General features: G+C 46.6%; 1 protein-coding gene across 7 annotated transcripts in view; it reads left to right on the top strand.

Moving 5' to 3' along the window:
- The first annotated feature begins 200 nt into the window (after window positions 1–200).
- The window catches only part of zdhhc21 (zinc finger DHHC-type palmitoyltransferase 21), a 238,544-nt gene continuing 220,312 nt past the window's right edge, over window positions 201–18,432 (top strand). For 3 of the 7 annotated variants that reach the window (XM_067983678.1, XM_067983684.1, XM_067983683.1), the window contains exon 1: window positions 256–372. The gene's annotated coding sequence lies outside the window, so the exon portion shown is untranslated. The other 4 variants (XM_067983682.1, XM_067983681.1, XM_067983679.1 and 1 more) reach the window with 4 other exon arrangements.

Genomic DNA, 18,432 nt, shown 5'->3' with positions numbered 1-18,432 from the left:
AGGGTGAAGGCGGAGCTCGGGGTGGGGGCGGGGGCGAAGCTCGGGGTGGGGGCGACGGTGGGGGTGGAGCTCGGGGTGGGGGCGAAGGCGGAGCTCGGGGTGGGGGCGGGGGCGAAGCTCGGGGTGGGGGCGACGGTGGGGGTGGAGCTCGGGGTGGGGGCGGGGGCGAAGTTCGGGGTGGGCGGGGTGAGAGCGCGGGCCGGGCCGGGCCGGGCGCTGCAGTGGGGCCAGTGCCTGGAGCAAGCTGTGAGTCGGTGTTCGGGGTGGAGCCGGAGCCGGAGCCGCCCCCCGCCCCCCGGTGTGGGCAGTGACCGTGAATCCACAGCCCTGAGAGGCGGAAGCAGGAAATGTGTGCTCCTGGGCCGGGCGGCGGTGAGTGGGACTCGGGTGAGCGGCGGGCCGGTGTGTGAGGACACGGCCCTCCCGGGCTCGGCAGCGAGTCTCTCGGAGGTGTGTGTGGGGGCAGGTGGAGCACTGCTGGCCGCCTCGCAGTGCTGTCCTCTTCGATGAACCGGTATCCTGCCCGTCCATGTAACGCGCACTAACCCGGCCAAGGCAGGCGTTTCTGAATCATTCCGAAAACCAGCGGTTTGTCGGGGGCACTTTTTAAATAATAATAATTAATAATAATAATTAATAATAATGATGATGATGATGAAGAGGGCGGCTCGTGCCTCGGGCCGTGTTTGGGAGGCGCGAGTTGTCAGAGGGCGAGGTGTTCCTGAGGGAAAGAACGAGCGGGTCTTTAATGAGAGTCAAAATGGACGAGAGGCGCGGAAGGAGGAAAAGCCAAGCCCGGGGGGGAGAGCTGGCGACCTGTGTGGAGCAAGTGGGAGAGGAGCGGCGGCCGGATCCCACCGCTCAACCGCAGAGGCAAGAGTAACGCGCCTTTATGGATATAATTGTACTGGTTCCTAGAGTTGTCGGATTACACAGAATCATTGTGTGTTCAACTGTTTCGAGCAAATGTGGTTCCCGGTGTGTGGAGAGAATTAAGAGCCAATAATGTGTGAACAGATTGTGAGCCTGCATTGGGCAGGCTGAGTCATTCGTGGCCAGCACCAAGGTGGTGGATCGACTGCAAATGCTGCTGTGCTAACATTTGAGTTTGTAGCTGGTGTCGGAGCAACTTGACAAAAAAAAACGCTCTTCTAGGGGTTGGTGTCCTGAAACCACTGGTAGCAGTAGAAATTTGGATTTTGCCTGAGTTGCCCAAACTGGATTTTTAAAATATAGGAACACAGGCCATTCAGCCCCCAAGCCTGCTCTGCCATTCAATTAGATCATGGCTAATATGCACTTCAACTTAATTTACCTGCCTTTGCTCTATATCTCTTGATGTCCTTATCCAGCAAAAAAAATCTATCTGTCTTGAAAGCTTCAATTTCCTACCATCCACAGCCTTTATTATATATAAGCCTTAACTTATATTTGTGTAATGTTAAATTCAGTAAATCTCAATAAGTCAGCAGTATGCACTGGTTACTGTAGTGATTTGAACCATAGAATGATACAGCACAGAAGGAGGCCATTTGGTCCATCGTGCCTGTGCCGGCTCTTGAAAGAGCTATCCAATTAGTCCCATTCCCCTGCTCTTTCCCCATAGCCCTGCATTTTTTCCCTTCAAGTATTTATCCAATTCCCTTTTGAAAGTTATTATTGAATCTGCTTCCAGCACCCTTTCAGGCAGTGCATTCCAGATCATCATAACTTGCTGCTTAAAATTTTTTTGCCTCATCTCACCTCTGGTTCTTTTGTTAATTACCTTAAATCTGTGTCTTCTGGTTACCGATCCTTCTGTCACTGGAAACAGTTTCTCCTTATTTACTCTCAAAACTGTTCATGATTTTGAGCACCTGTATTAAATCTCCCCTTAACCGTCTCTTTAAGGAGAATAACTCCAGTCTCTCCATATAACGGAAGTCCCTCATCCCTGGGACCATTCTAATAAATCTTCTCAGCACCATCTCTAAGTCCATGACATCCATCCTTAAGTGTGGTGCCCAGCATTGGACACAATCCTCCAGTTGGGGCCTAACCAGTGATTTATAAAAGTTTGGCATAACTTCCTTGCATTTGTACTCGATGCCTCTGTTTATAAAGCCAAACATCCCATATGCTTTTTTAACAGCCTTCTCAACTTGTCCTGCCACCTTCAAAGATTTGTGTATGTATGCCCCCAGGTCTCTCTGTTCCTGCACCCATTTAAAATTGTACCATTTAGTTTATAATGCCTTTCCTCATTCTTCCTACCAAAATGCATCATTTCACACTTCTCTACGTTAAATTGCATCTGCCATGTGTCTACCATATGAAGGGTTAATAGTTATTAAAAAGGGGGAGGGGGAATTGTTCTGTACAATCTCAAACAATTCAGGCTATTGTGAGTAGAGCGCGTGCTCTCTCTCTCTCTATCTCATGCCGATACACAGTTGTGTACGAGCAGGCAGCTGCAGAACATTGCTTGCATTTTAAAAAGGTTTGAACCAGCTAGCTTTCAGTAGCTTGGCTAGAGAAGTGAGCCTCTGTTTACATTGTCAGTATGTTGTATCTTAATCGTTATCCATAGCCGAGAAGTGCAGTAAATTTTCATTGAAAACTGTATACTGTTCATTGAATTTTATGTAAAATTATCCAGTTGTTGGTTTGAAGTTGTGCTTCATCTCAGTACAGTGGTTTTCATTTCATCTTCTGTAAAGAGAGGCAAATATACTTGGTAGCACGTGAAATATTTCAGCAGCTGATATATGCAGCAAGGGTTTTCTGTTACTGATCCCTGGCTCATGCTATCTTTAACTGGATATTGGTCAGTAAATACACATTCTGGATCTCAGTGGATATGAGGGCTGACTATGGTGATACTAATCCTGAGAGAATATCTTGCGCAAAAACCTGAAAACCGTGGCCTCATTATTAACCCCCACCGATGAGCGGGTCAGGGGTGGGAGGTGAGGAGCTAAAATGTAAAAATCCTGATCCCAACCCACCGCGTACACGTCATCAACATTTTTACAGCGGCCGATATCAAGGTCGCCAAGTGTCCCACCATGGAGAGGCAGGAGGCTTATTAACATATTTAAATTGGAGTCCTAAAAGGAAATTGGGACCGTGAATTGAACTTAACTGATGTAGCATGGGTTTCCCTAGAGTCAGGAGAGTTGCCACTTTATTGGGGTGGTTAACTATCAGGAGGCCCGATGTGAATAAAGATTCAGTGCTCACAGGTCTTTTCTCAGTTCTTTCTGGGATAAGGTTTGGTGAGAGTACCAAACTGTATTCCAGTTTAGTAGTACCATAGTAGGTACAGCACAGGAGGAGGCCATTCGGCTCATCGTGCCTGTGCTGGCTCTTTGAAAGAGCTATTCAATTAGACCCGTTCCCCTCCTCTTTCCCCATAGCCCTGTAAATTTTTCCCCTTCAAATATTTATCCAATTCCCTTTTGAAAGTTACTATTGAATCTGCTTCCACCACCCTTTCAGGCAGTGCATTCCAGATCACTGCGACTCACTGCGTTTAAAAAAAAATGTTTCCTCATGTCAACTTTTGCTGATCACCTTAAATCTGTGTCCTCTGGTTTACCGACCCTTCTGGCACTGGAAACAGTTTCTCCTTATTTACTCTGTCAAAACCATTCATGATTTTGAACACCTCTATCAAATCTCCCCTTGAACTCCTCTGCTAAGGGGAGCTTCTCCAGTCTCTCCACATAATTGAAGTGCCTCATCCCTGGCACTATTCTAGTAAATCTCTTCTGCACCCTCTGTAAGGCCTTCACATCCTTCCTAAAGTGTGGTGCCCAGAATTGAACACACTACTCCAGCTGAGGCCAAACCAGTGTTTTACAAAGGTTTAGTGTAACTTGCTTGCTTTTGTACTCTATGCCTCTTAATAAAGCCCAGGATCCCTTATGCTTTTTTAACAGCCTTCTCAACTTGTCCTACCACCTTCAATGATTTGTGTACGTGCACCCCCAGGTGTCTCTGTTCCTGCACTCCCTTTAAAATTGTACCATTTGGTTTATATTTCCTCTCCTCGTTCTTCCTACCAAAATGCATCACTTCACACTTCTGTGTTAAATTTCATCTGCTGTGTGTCTGCCCATTTCACCAGTCTGCCTCTTCTTCTGAAGTCTGTTACTATCCTCCACATTGTTTACTACATTTCTGAGTTTTGTGTCATCTGCAAACTTTGAAATTATACCCTCTATACCCAAGTCCGGGTCATTAATATATATCAGAGAGCAGTGGCCCTAATACTGTGTGAAAGAGTTGTGGGTTGTTCAGACATAGAAGTTCACAATGGGTGACGCCATGACTGCTTCTGATTGTACTGTGGAAGAGGAGGAGAATGAGGATCAACAGCAGAAAGGCCGTGCAGTGGAAGGAGCCCCAGGTGGTCAGCAGAGAAGGGAGCAACAGAGGGGACACAAGGTCCTATCCACCCAACATGTTCTACAGACAGGCTCAGCTTCCTTGACCTGTTGGAGGAGCAGTGCTTCTGAATGCTGAGATTGTCACGTCAGGTGGTTGCAGACACCTGCAGCCTCCTACAGGAAGATCTGCTGCCTGCTAGACCAGGCGGCCACACGTTACCAGTGGCTGTGAATGTCACCACCGTCCTCAATTTCTTTGCCTCCGGCTCCTTCCAGGCCGCTACCTTGCGAGGGTCTCTCAGTCGGCTGCACATAAATGCATAAGGCAGGTGGCGAATGGATTGTTTGCCAGGGCTGGGAGGTATATAAACTTCCCTGTGATGACAGTAGCCAGCAATAGTGGACACTGGGATTCACATCTCTGGATGGTTTCCCTCATTGACTGCGTACATGTAGCAATCAGAGTACCCCCTGACCAACCAGGAGCATTCATCAACCGCAAAGGATTTCATTCCATCACATGCAACTGATGTGCAATCACAAGAAAAAGTTTATGCAGGTCTGCGCCAGATTCCCTGGGAGCTTCCATGATGCTTTCATACTGCGGCTCCCCCACATTGTCAGACCTGAAACTAGCCTTTAAAGGGTGGCTGCTAGGTGACAAGTGATACCCGCTTCAAACCTGGCTGATGACACGTCTGAGGAACCCCACCGATAAGTACCAGGATCTGTACAACCAGATGTATCATCGAGCCATCAGCATGCTGAAGTTGTGCTTCAGGCGCCTCACAAGTCTGGAGGTGCCTTTCAGTACTCACAGCGAGCATCTCCAGGATAATCGTGGCCTGCTGTGTGCTTCACAACATAGTGCAGCCGCGAGGACTTGAGATCTAGGAGGAAGAAGCCGCTCAGGACTCCTCATCTGATGAGGATTCCAATGGTGATGACACAAAACTTGGAAGTGTAGTAGACAGTGAAGAGGATAGTGATAGACTTCAAGAGGATATAGACAGGCTGGTGGAATGGGCGGACATGTGGCAGATGAAATTTACTGCAGAAAAGTGCGAAGTGATACATTTTGGCAGGAAGAATGAGGAAAGGTAATTTAAACTAAACGGTACAATTCTAAAGGGGGTGCAGGAACAGAGAGGCCTGGGGGTATATGTGCACAAATCTTTAAATGTGGCAGAACAGATTGAGAAAGCAGTTAAAAAGGCATACGGGATCCTGGGCTTGATAAATAGAGGCATAGAGTACAAAATCAAGGAAGTTATGTTGAACCTTTATAAAACACTGATTCTGCCACAACTGGAGTATTGTGTCCAACTCTGGGCACCACACTTTAGGAAGGATGTGAAGGCCTTAGAGAGGGTGCAGAAAAGATTTACTAGAATGGTTCCAGGAATGAGGGACCTCAGTTATGTGGATAGACTGGAGAAGCAGGGGTTCTTCTCCTTAGAGCAGAGAAGGTTAAGAGGAGATTTGATAGAAGTGTTCAAAATCATGAAGGGTTTAGATAAAGTAAATAAAGAGAAACTGTTCCCATTGGCAGAAGGGTCGAGAACCAGAGGACACAGATTTAAGGTGATTGGCCAAAGAACCAAAGGCGACATGAGGAATAACTTTTTTACGCAGCTAGTAGTTATGATCTGGAATGCGCTTCCTGAAAAGGCGGTGGAAGCAGATTCAGTCGTGGCTTTCAAAAAGGAATTGGATAAATACTTGAAGGGAAGGAAATTTCAAGGCTTACGGGGAAAGAGTAGGGGATTGGGACTAACTGGATTGCTCTTACAAAGAGCTGGCACGGGCTCGATGGGTCGAATGGCCTCCTGTGCTGTAACCATTTTGTGATTCAATTGGGTCAGCTTCCACATGTACACTGACAACACACAGCTCTGCCTTCACCAGCTGTCTTGACCCTTCTACTGCCTCTGTGTTGTCAGACTGCTTGTTTGACATCCACTCTGGGATGAACCACAGTTTCCTCCATTTTCTTCGGCCGTCACCTCAATCTCTGTTTCTTCGCCACCGAATCCACGCCCCTCCCTGGCTACTGTCTCCGGCTGAACCAGATTCTTTGCAACCTCGACATCCAATTCGACTCTGAGCTGAGCTTCTAGCCCCATATCCTCTTCCTCACAGCCTATTTCCATCTCCATAACAGCGCCTGCCACCGCCCTGATTGACCAGATAACCTTTTTCAGTGATATTGGTTGAGAGATAAATATTGGCAGGACACTGGGAGAATTTGCCAGCTCTTCAAATGGTGCTATGTCCACCTGAGAGTGCAGATGGGGCCTTGGCTTAATGTATCACCCAAAAGACGGCACCTCCGACTGTGCAGCACTCCCTCAGTACTGCACTGTAGTATCAGTCTAGATTATGTGCTCAAGTCTCTGGAGTGGGGCTTGAACCCACAATCTTCTGACTCAGAGGCAAGAGTGCTACCAACTGAGCCAAACCTGATACTCTAAATCCCCTCATCTCCTCGCCCCTCCTTATCTCTGTAATCTCCAGCACTAAAGCCCTCTTTCCACCGCCCCCCCCCCCCCACCCCCTGAACCTGTTGTTCCTCTGACTCTGGCCTATAGTGCATCCTCTCCTCCCTTTACCCTGCCATTAGTGCTGTGCTGTGCTGAAAGCCGCCTGGGCCCCAAACTCTGGAATTCCTTCCCGAAACCCTTTAGCTTTTCCTCCCCCTCTTCTCCTTTAAGTACTTCTTTATAATCAACATCATTGACCAAACTTTTGGTCACCACTCCTAATGCCGTCTTCTTTGGCTTTGGGTCCATTGTTTTATTACTCCTTGGGGCCTTTTTTTTCTCGTTAGAGGCGCCATATACATAGAAGTTGCTGTTGGCTGAGAATGTGAGTATTAGAAAAAACCCTCAAGATAAGGTTATCAAAAAGACTGCTCTCTTTCTGTTTAATGAAATGCCCCAATGACTAATGGAGTCAGGATTCAAATGTACATAGAATGATAGAATCTTACAGCAAAGAAGGTCATTTGTCCTGTCGCACTTGTGCCAACTCTTTGAAAGAGCTGTCCAATTTAGTCCTACGCCCCAGCTTTCTCCCTATAACCCTCCAAATGAGCCCTCTTCAAGTACACGTCCAATTGCCTTTTGAAAGTTCCTATGGAATCTGCTTCCAGATCTTAACCCTCTGTTTAAAAAAAAAAATAATAATTTTCCTCATGTTCCCTCTAGTTCTTCTACCAATTATTTTAAATCTGGTTACTGGCCCGCTTGCCAGAGGAAACCGTTTCGCCCTCCTTGCTCTATCAAAACCTCTCTCAAATTTGAATACCTCTGTTAGGTCTCCCCTTAACATTCTCTGCCCTAAGGAGAACAATCCCAGCTCCTCCAATCTATCCACATAACTGAAGATATCATCCTGGTAAACCTCCTCTACACCCTCTCCAAGGCCTTGATATCCTTCCTAAAGTGTGGTGCCCAGAATTGAACACAGTACTCCAGCTGAGGCCTAACCAGTGATCTGTAAAGGTTTAGCATAACTTCCTTGTCTTTGTATTCAATGCCCCTATTTACAAAGCCAAGTATCCATATGCTTTCTTAACCGCCTTGTCAACTTGCCCTGCCACCTTCAAAGATTTGTGAATATGCACCCCCAGGTCCCTCTGCTCTTTGAGCCCATTCAAAATTTTTTTTAAATTTTTTTTTTTATTCGTTCACTGGATGTGGGCGTCGCTGGCAAGGCCGGCATTTATTGCCCTTGAGAAGGTACTGTTTAGATTATACTGCCTCTCCATGTTGTTCCTCCCAAAGTGCATCACTTCACTTCTCTGCATTAAATTGCATCTGCCATGTGTGCCCATTTCACCAGTTTGTCTGTGTCCTCCTGAAGTCTGTTACTATCCTTCACATTGTTTAATACATTTCCGAATTTCGTGTCATCCACAAACTTTGAAATCATACCCTCTATACCCAAGACCAGGTCATTAATATATATCAAAGTGCAGCGGTCCTAATACTGACCCCTGGGGAACACCACTGTATATTTCCCTCCAGTCTGAGAAACAGCCGTTCACCCACCACTACCCTTTGCTTTCCCTTAGCTAATTTTGTATCCACGCTGCCACTGTCCCTTTAATCCCATGGGCATAAATTTTGCTAACAAGTCTATTATGTGGTACTTTATCAAATGCCTTTTGAAAGTCCATATACACATCAACCGCACTACCCTCATCAACCCTCACTGTTACTTCATCAAAGAACCCAATCAACTTAGTCAAACGCAATTTTCCTTTAACAAATCTGTGCTGACTTTCATTTATTTTAGCCCATACTTTTCCAAGTGCCAATTAATTTTGTCCCGGATTATTGTTTCTAAAAGTTTCCCCACCACTGACGTTAGGCTGACTGGCCTGTAATTGCCAGGTTTATCCCTCTCCCCTTATTGAACAGGGGTGTGACATTTGCAATTCTCCAGTCCTCCTGCACCGTTCCCATATCAAAGAAGGATTGGAAGATTGTGGCCAGAGCTTCCTCAATTTCCACCTGTCTGGGGGAATAGGCCTTGTTGCCCAGTAGCCTGCCTGTGACCTGATGGCCCGGTTGGAATAGAGATGGCACCGAAGACTGGAGCAGGATGAAAGTCGTGACTGCTGCCAGGGTACCGGGCACAGACCTGCATGGTGCCGCCTGTGGTTGCAAACCAGCTGTACGTTGAGGGAGTTGAATCCCTTTTGATTGATAAGGATGACAGGCTGGTTATTGGGAGCACGTAAGGCAATGTGGGTGCAGTTTATGGTACTGTGCACCCTGGGGAAGCCTGCTACACAGGTGAAGCCTAGTGCTCTCTCCTATTTTGAACTGTCCATGGGGGAACGATACAGTGTGTCCAAGTTTTGTATCATATGCAAACTTCTAAATTGTGCTTACTATACCCAAGACCAAGTCATTTATATATAACAAGAAAAGCAATGGTCCTAATACCCACCCCTGGGGGACCCCACTGCATACTTCTGTCCAGTCAATAAAACATCTGTTCACCACTCTCTTTGCTTCCTATCCCTTAGCCAATTATGTACCCAACTTACCACTGACCCTTTAATCCAGTGTGCTTCTACTTTCCGAATAAGTCTCTTATGTTGTACTTTTGAAAGACCATAAATACAACATCTAATGCACTACATTCATCAACCTTCTCTGGGTTCTTTGATGAAGCAACAATCCGGGTCGTCAAACACATTTTGCCTTTACCAAATTCGTACTGGCTGTCCCTTATTAACCTAAGTGAGAATTACTTCTGTACATGACAATGGCCTCTAGTAGTTTTCGCACCATTGATGTTACTGATTGGCCTGTAGTTACCAGGTTTATCCCTCCCGTTTTTGAATGGGAGTGTAACATTTGCAATCCTCCAGTCCTCTGGCACCACTCCTGTATCCAAGGAGGATTGGAAGTTTACGGTCAGAGCTTCCGCTATCTTTTCCCTAGCGTCCCTCAGCAACCCAGGATGCATCCCATCTGGACCGGGTGACTTGTTAACTTTGAGTGATGCCAACGTATTGAACACCTCCTTTCTATCTGTTTTTATCCTATCCAATATCTCTACTCCCTCCTACTCTTCTGTAACTTTAACTTCATCCTCTTCTTTTGTGATGACCGATGCAAAGTATTCATTCAGTGATGCCTTCTGCCTCCACAAGATGATTTCTTGTCTCCAATCGCCCCACCATTCCTTTTAATTATCCTTTTATGTTTTATGTTTTTCAATTTCTCCTGCAGTCTCTTTTCTGCCTGATTTTCTACTGTATTCTATATCTCACATTAGTTTTAAACCTTTTTTTGTTTTAACCTGTATTTCCTTTGTCATCCAGGAAATTCTAGCTTTGAATGCCCGATCTTTCCTCCTTATGGGAATTTGCTTGGTTTGTACCCAAACTATCTCCGCCTTGAAGGCCTGCCATTGCTCATTTACTGTTTGCTTGGCCCCAATGCCCCAGGAATCGGAAGCCCTCCCTCCTGCGCCACTTCTCCTGCACTATCTTCCTGTTTCAGTACTCACTAGCACGTGGCACTGGGAGTAATCCAGAGATTGCCACCTTTTGAGGTCCCGTTGTTTACTTTTTTTTTTCCTAGCATCTGAAACCTCAACCCTTTTTATACTTATGTCATTGGTTCCAACATGGACCACGACTTCTGACTGACCCACTTCCCCTCAGTGTCCTGCACCTGTTCAGTGATATCCTTTACCCTGGTGCCAGGGAGGCCACACACCATTCGGGACTCTCGCCTGTCAATCCCCGACTATCAAATCCCCTTTAACAACAGCGTTTCTACACTTTCTTTTGCCCCCCTGTGCAGCTGAGTCTCCCGTGGTGCTGTAGATTTGTTTTTGACTGCACTCCCCTGTGGTATCATCACCCTCGCTGATATTGAGCACTCCCAGAGGATTCCTGCACTGCCTGCCCGTTCCTCCTAGTCTGCCTGGTGGTCACCCATTCCCTCTCCTGAACGCTCTGTCTCTGTCTCTGTCTCTGTCTCTGTGAGGTGGGGTGACCTCCTCCTGAAATGTGCTATCCACAAAACTCTCAGCTTCCTGTATGCCAGCCACCCCTCAAGCTCTGAAACTCTAAGCTCGGGCAGCTGGTGGCACTTCCTGTGTATGTGGTTTTCCAGGACACAGTGTTCTGGAGTTTCCACATGGCACAGGATGTGCAGGCAATGGGGCCCCAGCTGTCCTGGCATGTTAGCTAATAATTATTTAAAACTTTGTTTAACTAACACTATAATACTAACCATTAAAAAGCACTAACTAAATACTTACACTAATTTACCCCCACTGCTCTTCCTTAGACAGTTTTGCACTGTTCTCCAAATCTTGAGCCGGTGTTGCATTGGAAAGCATTGTACATTTGTGAAAATGCTTTAAAGAAAATGTAAATGTTTGGAATTACCATTTTCATAGAGTCATAGAAAATTTATGGCACAGAAGGAGGCCATTCAGTCCATCGTGTCCGCACTGGCCGAAAATGAGCCACCCAGCCTAATCCCACTTTCCAGCACTTGGTCCATAGCCTTGTAGGTCACGGCTCCTCAGGTGCACATCCAGGTACTTTTTAAATGAGTTCAGGATTTCTGCCTCTACCAACTGCCCTTTCAGGCAGAGAGTTCCAGACCCCCACCACCCTCTTGGTTTAAAAAAAACTTTTCCTCAGCTCCCCTCTAATCCTTCTACCAATCACTTTAAATCTATGCCCCCTGGTTATTGACCTCTCTGCTAAGGGAAATAGGCCCCTCATAATTTTGTACACCTCAATTAAATCACCCCTCAGTCCCCTCTGTTCCAAAGAGAACAATCCCGGCCTATCCAATCTTTCCTCATAGTTAAAATTCTCGAGTCCAGGCAATCTCCTCTGTACCCTCTCTAGTGCAATTACATCTTTCCTGTATTTGGCGTCAGAAATGGAATTTATTTTCACCAATTGCGCAGGTACAGAGCAGAAGGTACCACGTTTAGTTTTCGATATGTGCTTAAATTAGCTGATCTCATGGCGGAAGAGGGGTGGGGTATAGCACCGTTGAATTGTTACAGTTGTCTTTGATGCTGCTGGGGTAGGGAAGAGAAAGTTGTACCCAGCTTCACACTACTGATTACCATTGAGTTATTCCTGCAGAAGAGTACACGTGGACTTAAATTGAGAACCGGATTGTGATGTCCTCTACAGTTCAATAGCCTTTTGACACTCGTGAAGAACGGCCACTTGTCCAAAGTACTTGGTGGAGGGGGTCGAGGCGGGAGGTGGCTCTGGAATGAGAATCTGTGCCTTCAGGAGAGTAGGGAAGAAAGTTGAGGAACAGGAGGTTGTGTGTGGAAGCTGGAATTTTGAAGAATGTTTCAGTGTAGGATTTAAAAGAAAATATTCATATATTAACTAACAAAAGCTATCAACTCTTTGAAAGATCTTAAAATTTACCCCCACGTATCAATTAAATGGGGCTCCGGGAAAAGGGCCAGTTTGGTGGGGGGGGGGGGGGGGAGAGGAAAGAGAGTTCCTGATGGGAAGGCCAGAAGTTTGGATTTCCCGGATGTCCTTACGATAGTGACGCAAGGACATATTTCAATTTTTTTCTGCACGTTTCCCACCTGACAGCCATCCAGATTGACAGGCTGGCTGTCAGTCGGATGGAAGAGCAGGCAGGGAGCAGATGCCAGCTGGTAAGTCTTAGATTTGGGGGTGGTGGTGGTCGGTCATCAGGGTCGGGGTCATTGAGGGGTTATCAGTGGGTCAGTTATCGGGGGCAGTCATCAGGGTCCGGGATCATCGGGGGAGACATTGGGGTTGGTGGTCATTGCGGGGGTGGGGGGGTCATCGGGTGGTTGGTCATCAGGGGCTCAGTCATGGTGGAGAGTCGGACATTGGGGGGGGGTGGGGTCAGGTCAGAGATCATGGCCCGGGGTGGGAGGGTTGGTGATCGTGGGGTAGGGGGGTCAGTTGCCCATACATGCAGGATCCATCAGGTAGGTTTTTTATTCGTTCATGGGATATGGGCGTCGCTGGCAAGGCCAGCATTTATTGCCCATCCCTAATTGCCCTTAAGAAGGTGGTGATGAGCCACTTTCTTGAACCGCTGCAGTCCGTGTGGTGAAGGTTCTCCCACAGTGCTGTTAGGTAGGGAGTTACAGGATTTTGACCCAGCAACGAAGGAATGGCGATATATTTCCAATTGTAAACAATTTTACAACACCAGCAATTTTATTTTAAATTCACAAGCTTTCGGAGGCTTCCTCCTTCCTCAGGTGAACGTCAACCCCAGTCCATCACCGGCATCTCCACATCATGATATATTTCCAAGTCAGGATGGTGTGTGACTTGGAGGGGAACGTGCAGGTGGTGTTGTTCCCATGTACCTGCTCCCTTGTCCTTCTAGGTGGTCGAGGTCGTGGATTTGGGAGGTGCTGTCGAAGAAGCCTTGGCGAGTTGCTGCAGTGCATCCTGTGGATGGTACACACTGCAGCCACAGTGCGCCGGTGGTGAAGGAAGTGAATGTTTCGGGTGGTGGATGGGTTGCCAATCAAGCAGGCTGCTTTGCCCTGGATGGTGTCGAGCTTCTTGAGTGTTGTTGGAGCTGCACTCATCCAGGCAAGTGGAGAGTATTCCATCACACTCCTGACTTGTGCCTTGTAGTTGGCGGAAAGGGGAGTCACTCGCCGCAGAATACCCAGCCTCTGACCTGCTCTTGTAGCCACAGCATTTACGTGGCTGGTCCAGTTAAGTTTCTGGTCAACGGTGACCCCCAGGATGTTGATAGTGGAGGATGCGGCGATGATAATGCTGTTGAATGTCAAGGGGAGGTGATTAGACTTTCTCTTGTTGGAGATGATCATTGCCTGGCACTTGTCTGGCGTGAATGTTACTTGCCACTTATGAGCCCAAGCCTGGATGTTGTTCAGGTCTTGCTGCATGCGGGCATGGACTGCTTCATTATCTGAGGGGTTGCGAATGGAACTGAACTCTGTGCAATCATCAGTGAACATCCCCATTTCTGACCTTTATGATGGAGGGAAGGTCATTGATGAAGCAGCTGAAGATGGTTGGGCCGAGGACACTGCCCTGTGGAACTCCTGCAGCAATGTCCTGCGGCTGAAATGATTGGCCTCCAACAACCACTACCATCTTCCTTTTGTGCTAGGTATGACTTTAGCCACTGGAGAGTTTTTCCCCTGATTCCCATTGACTTTAATTTTACTAGGGCTCCTTGGTGCCACACTCGGTCAAATGCTGCCTTGATGTGAAGGGCAGTCACTCTCACCTCACCTCCTGGAATTCAGCTCTTTTGTCCATGTTTGGACCGAGGCTGTAATGAGGTCTGGAGCCGAGTGGTCCTGGTGGAACCCAAACTGAGCATCGGGGAGTAGGTTATTGGTGAGTAAGTGCCACTTGATAGCACTGTCGACGATACTTTCCATCACTTTGCTGATGATTGAGAGTAGACTGATGGGGCAGTAATTGGCTGGATTGGATTTGTCCTGCTTTTTGTGGACAGGACATACCTAGGCAATTTTTCACATTTTCGGGTAGATGTAGCTATACTGGAACAGCTTGGCTAGAGGCGCGGCTAGTTCTGGAGCACAAGCCTTCAGCACTACAACCAGGATGTTGTCGGGGCCCACAGTCTTTGTTGTATCAGTGCAATCAGCCGTTTCTTGATATCGCATGGAGTGTATGGAATTGGCTGAAGATTGGCTTCTGTGATGGTGGGGATATCGGGAGGAGGCCGAGATGGATCATCCAATCGGCACTTCTGGCTGAAGATGGTTGCAAACGCTTCAGCCTTGTCTTTTGCATTCTCGTGCTGGACTCTGCCATCATTGAGGATGGGGATGTTCACAGAGCTGCCTCCTCCTGTTGTTTAATTGTCCACCACCATTCATGACTGGATGTGGCAGGACTGCAGAGCTTTGATCTGACCCGTTGGTTGCGGAATCGCTTAGCTCTGCCTATAGTATGTTGCTTCTGCTATTTAGCATGCATGTAGCCCTGTATTGTACCTTCACCAGGTTGGCACCTCATTTTTAGGTACGCATGGTGCTGCTTCTACACTCCTCGTTGAACCAGGGTTGATCCCCTGACTTGTTGGTAATAGTAGAGTGAGGAATATGCTGGGCCATGAGGTTACAGATTGTGCTGGGATACAATTCTGCTGCTGCAGATGGCCCACAGCGCCTCATGGATGCCCAGTTTTGAGCTTCTAGATCTGTCCTGAATCTATCCCATACAGCACGGTCGTAGTGCCACACAACACGTTGGATGGTATCCTCAGTTTGAAGGTGGGGCTTAGTCTCCACAAGGACTGTGCGGTGGTCACTCCTACCAATACTGTCATGGACAGATGCATCTGTGACAGGTAGATTGGTGAGGATGAGGTCAAGTAGGTTTTTCTCTCGTGTTGGTCCGGTCCCCACCTGCTGCAAGCCCAGTCTGGCAGTTATGTTCTTCAGGACTCTTCCAGCTCGGACAGTAGTGGTGCTACCGAGCCACTCTTGGTGATGGACATTGATGTCCCCACGCAGAGTACATTCTGTGCCCTTGCTATCCTCAGTGCTTCCTCCAAGTGGTGCTCAACATGGGGGAGGACTGATTCATCAGCTGAGGGAGGGCGGTAGGTGGTAATCAGTTGGAGATTTCCTTGTCCATGCTTGACCTGATGCCAAGAGATTTCATGTGGTCCGGAGTCAATGTTGAGGACTCCCGGGGCCACTCCCTCCTGACTGTATACCACTGTACCGCCACCTCTGTTGGGTCTGTCCTGCCGGTGGGACAGGACATACCCAGGGATGGTGATGGAAGAGTCTGGGACGTTGGCTGAAAGGTATGATTCTGTGAGTATGGCTGTGTCAGGCTGTCGCTTGACTAGTCTGTGGGTCAGCTCTCCCAATTTTGGCAAAAGTCCCCAGATGTAAGTGAAGAGGACTTTGCAGGGTCGACTTGGTTTGCCGTTGTCGTGTCCGGTGCCTAATGGTCTGTCTGGTTTTATTATTCTTGTGAATTTCTGTAGCGAGATTGTACAACTGAGTGGCTTGCTCGGCCATTTCAGAGGGCGATTAAGAATCAGTCATTGCTGTGGGTCTGGAGTCATGTTTTGGCCGGGGTAAGGATGGCAGGAATGTGGTCTTTATAGTTTTCCACAGTTTCCTTCCCTAAAGGGCATTAGTGAACTAGATGGGTTTTTACGACAGTTTCATGCCACCATTACTGGTACTAGTTTTTTTTTAAATTCCAGATTTTAATTAATTGAATTTAATTTGCCCAGCTGCTTGTGGCAGGATTTGAACTCATGACTCCAGATAATTCGTCCAGGCCTCTGGATTACCAGTCCAGGAACATAACTACTATGCTACCTTACCCCTTTTAGGCTATTTGGGCCTCCTGCTCCTCCTGGCCCACAAGCAGTGCAATAAAGGCACTCAGCTGATGATCCGGACCTTCTCGCCTCGTCTTACATGAAGTGGAAGGCCCAGGAATCCCGGCCCTCAAGAGTTTAAAAAATAAAAAACCTATTGAAATGGAGGCCCGCAGCCTCCTTAAAAGTTTTCACTGACCGACCGGCCTCCTGAGAGCGAGTTGGTCACCTGTCCCTCGACTCGCCTCTGCTAAAACTGGAGGTGGGTTGGGGTCGGGTTTTACTTTTTCTGATTTTTACCTTCCTACACGCGCCAACGCACCAGTTCGTGGGGTTAAAATTTACCCTTTGGTGTCCACGTGAAATTATTGACCCTACAGAAGCTTATTCCCTCCCTGGTATTCCAAAAGAATGGGTCTAAGATCAGCACTAAAGCCACCACAGTTCACACTCACCCATGAGAACTGAAGGTTTTTTCTGTGTTTTAGGTTTTTGTTTTTATGATCCCAAAAGTACGATTTGAATTTGGCAGGTTTTTGAGAGTGCAGTAATCTCTTCATTGGATGAGAAATAGGAAGGCATGTAGTTAGTTTACATGTAAACAGATGATATTTGTCTCCATAACTGTTCAGCCCTGTATTTGTGCTAGTTGGGGATAGAACCATAGAATGGTTCTAGCACAGAAGGAGGCCGTTCAGCCCATCGAGCCCGTGTCATACAAGACATGGCATATCATTAGCAACCTAATATAGTACAAACCATTTAAACAATATAGCTTACAACAGGAAACCTTTTTATAACAAAGATACTGCCATATAACGACAGCACTCCTAAACCCACGACCTCTACCACCATGAAGGACAAGGGCAGCAGGCACATTGGAACAACGCCACCTGTATGTTCCCCTCCAAGTCACACACCATCCCGATTTGGAAAGATATTGCCATTCCTTCATCGTCGCTGGGTCAAAATCCTGGAACTCCCTCCCTAACAGCACTGTGGGAGAACCTTCACCACATGAACTGCAGCGGTTCAAGAAGGCGGCTCACCACCACCTTCTCTAGAGCAATTCGGGATGGGCAATAAATGCCGGCCTTGCCAGCGACGCCCACATCCCATGAACGAATAGTAAAACAAGTACAAACTTTCGTTTCCTAGTTCACTAAGACAAAAACCAAAATTGTTTTCAGTGAAATATCATCAATTAAGCCCCAAGGGCACCTCAGTGCCAGAAATAACATATTTTGGCTGTTCTGAGATAGTTAGAGATGCTAGGATTGCCGGACCCTCGAGGGACAGGTGGATGCAGCTCACCTTGCTAAATTGGAGGCAACAGCAAAGTGTTAGGTAAATGATAAGGTAAACTTGATTTCATAATTGAATATAAACTAATAGCCCACAAATTATTGTGATGATGATGTAGCAACAGCTGATACATTTATATCAAATTCTTCTCTCTGCTGTTGTAATGGAGGCATTAACCCCATTTAAAATAAATAAGTTAACTTGTCCATTAAAATAACGGAGAGAGAAATCTGACCCGGGTGCATTACAGTAAGATTGCTCACAGTATTTCCCAGGTTAATATCTCTGGTTGTAGTTAACCGTGTGGATAGAGCAAACATTTTTAATGTATACCATGAACTAGGATTAAAGTATTTGTAGTTTGTTTTTGCAGTAATGATTTTTAGAGTGGTTTCAAAGATGCCATCTATTTTCGTCATCTACTTTAATTTAGCAGGTGACAGGATTTTTTTGTATTGACCCTTTTTAATGTTTGACATTTGTTAGCTTGTGAGGAATTAAATTGCAATGGATTACAGACTTATTGTACTTGGAAGATGTGATGACCAAAGGGAAGCTCAATTTAGCTCTCTGGAGTGTCAGTCTTGGAAATTTTATTAGCTGCAGCTTAGAAACAAATTCTCATTTGGTCAAGGCAAAGAAAAATGATCGCATGGGTTTGTGAGTTATTATGTGGCAGGACAGACATACGAATTTGGTACTTGGAATTAAATTTGAATCAAGATTCAAACAATAGCATTACAAAAATATACTCCATAATTAGATTAATTTTGGCTGCAGTATAATATCTATACAAAATAATCAAGTGTTAGTTTATTATGAAATACGGTGAATCTAATAAACTGCAGATGCTGGAAATCAGAAATGAAAACAGTAAAAAT

The sequence above is a fragment of the Heptranchias perlo genome, chromosome 4 (assembly GCF_035084215.1).
Source record: "Heptranchias perlo isolate sHepPer1 chromosome 4, sHepPer1.hap1, whole genome shotgun sequence".
NCBI lineage: Eukaryota > Metazoa > Chordata > Chondrichthyes > Hexanchiformes > Hexanchidae > Heptranchias > Heptranchias perlo.
This window is presented reverse-complemented; position numbering and strand designations above follow the sequence as displayed.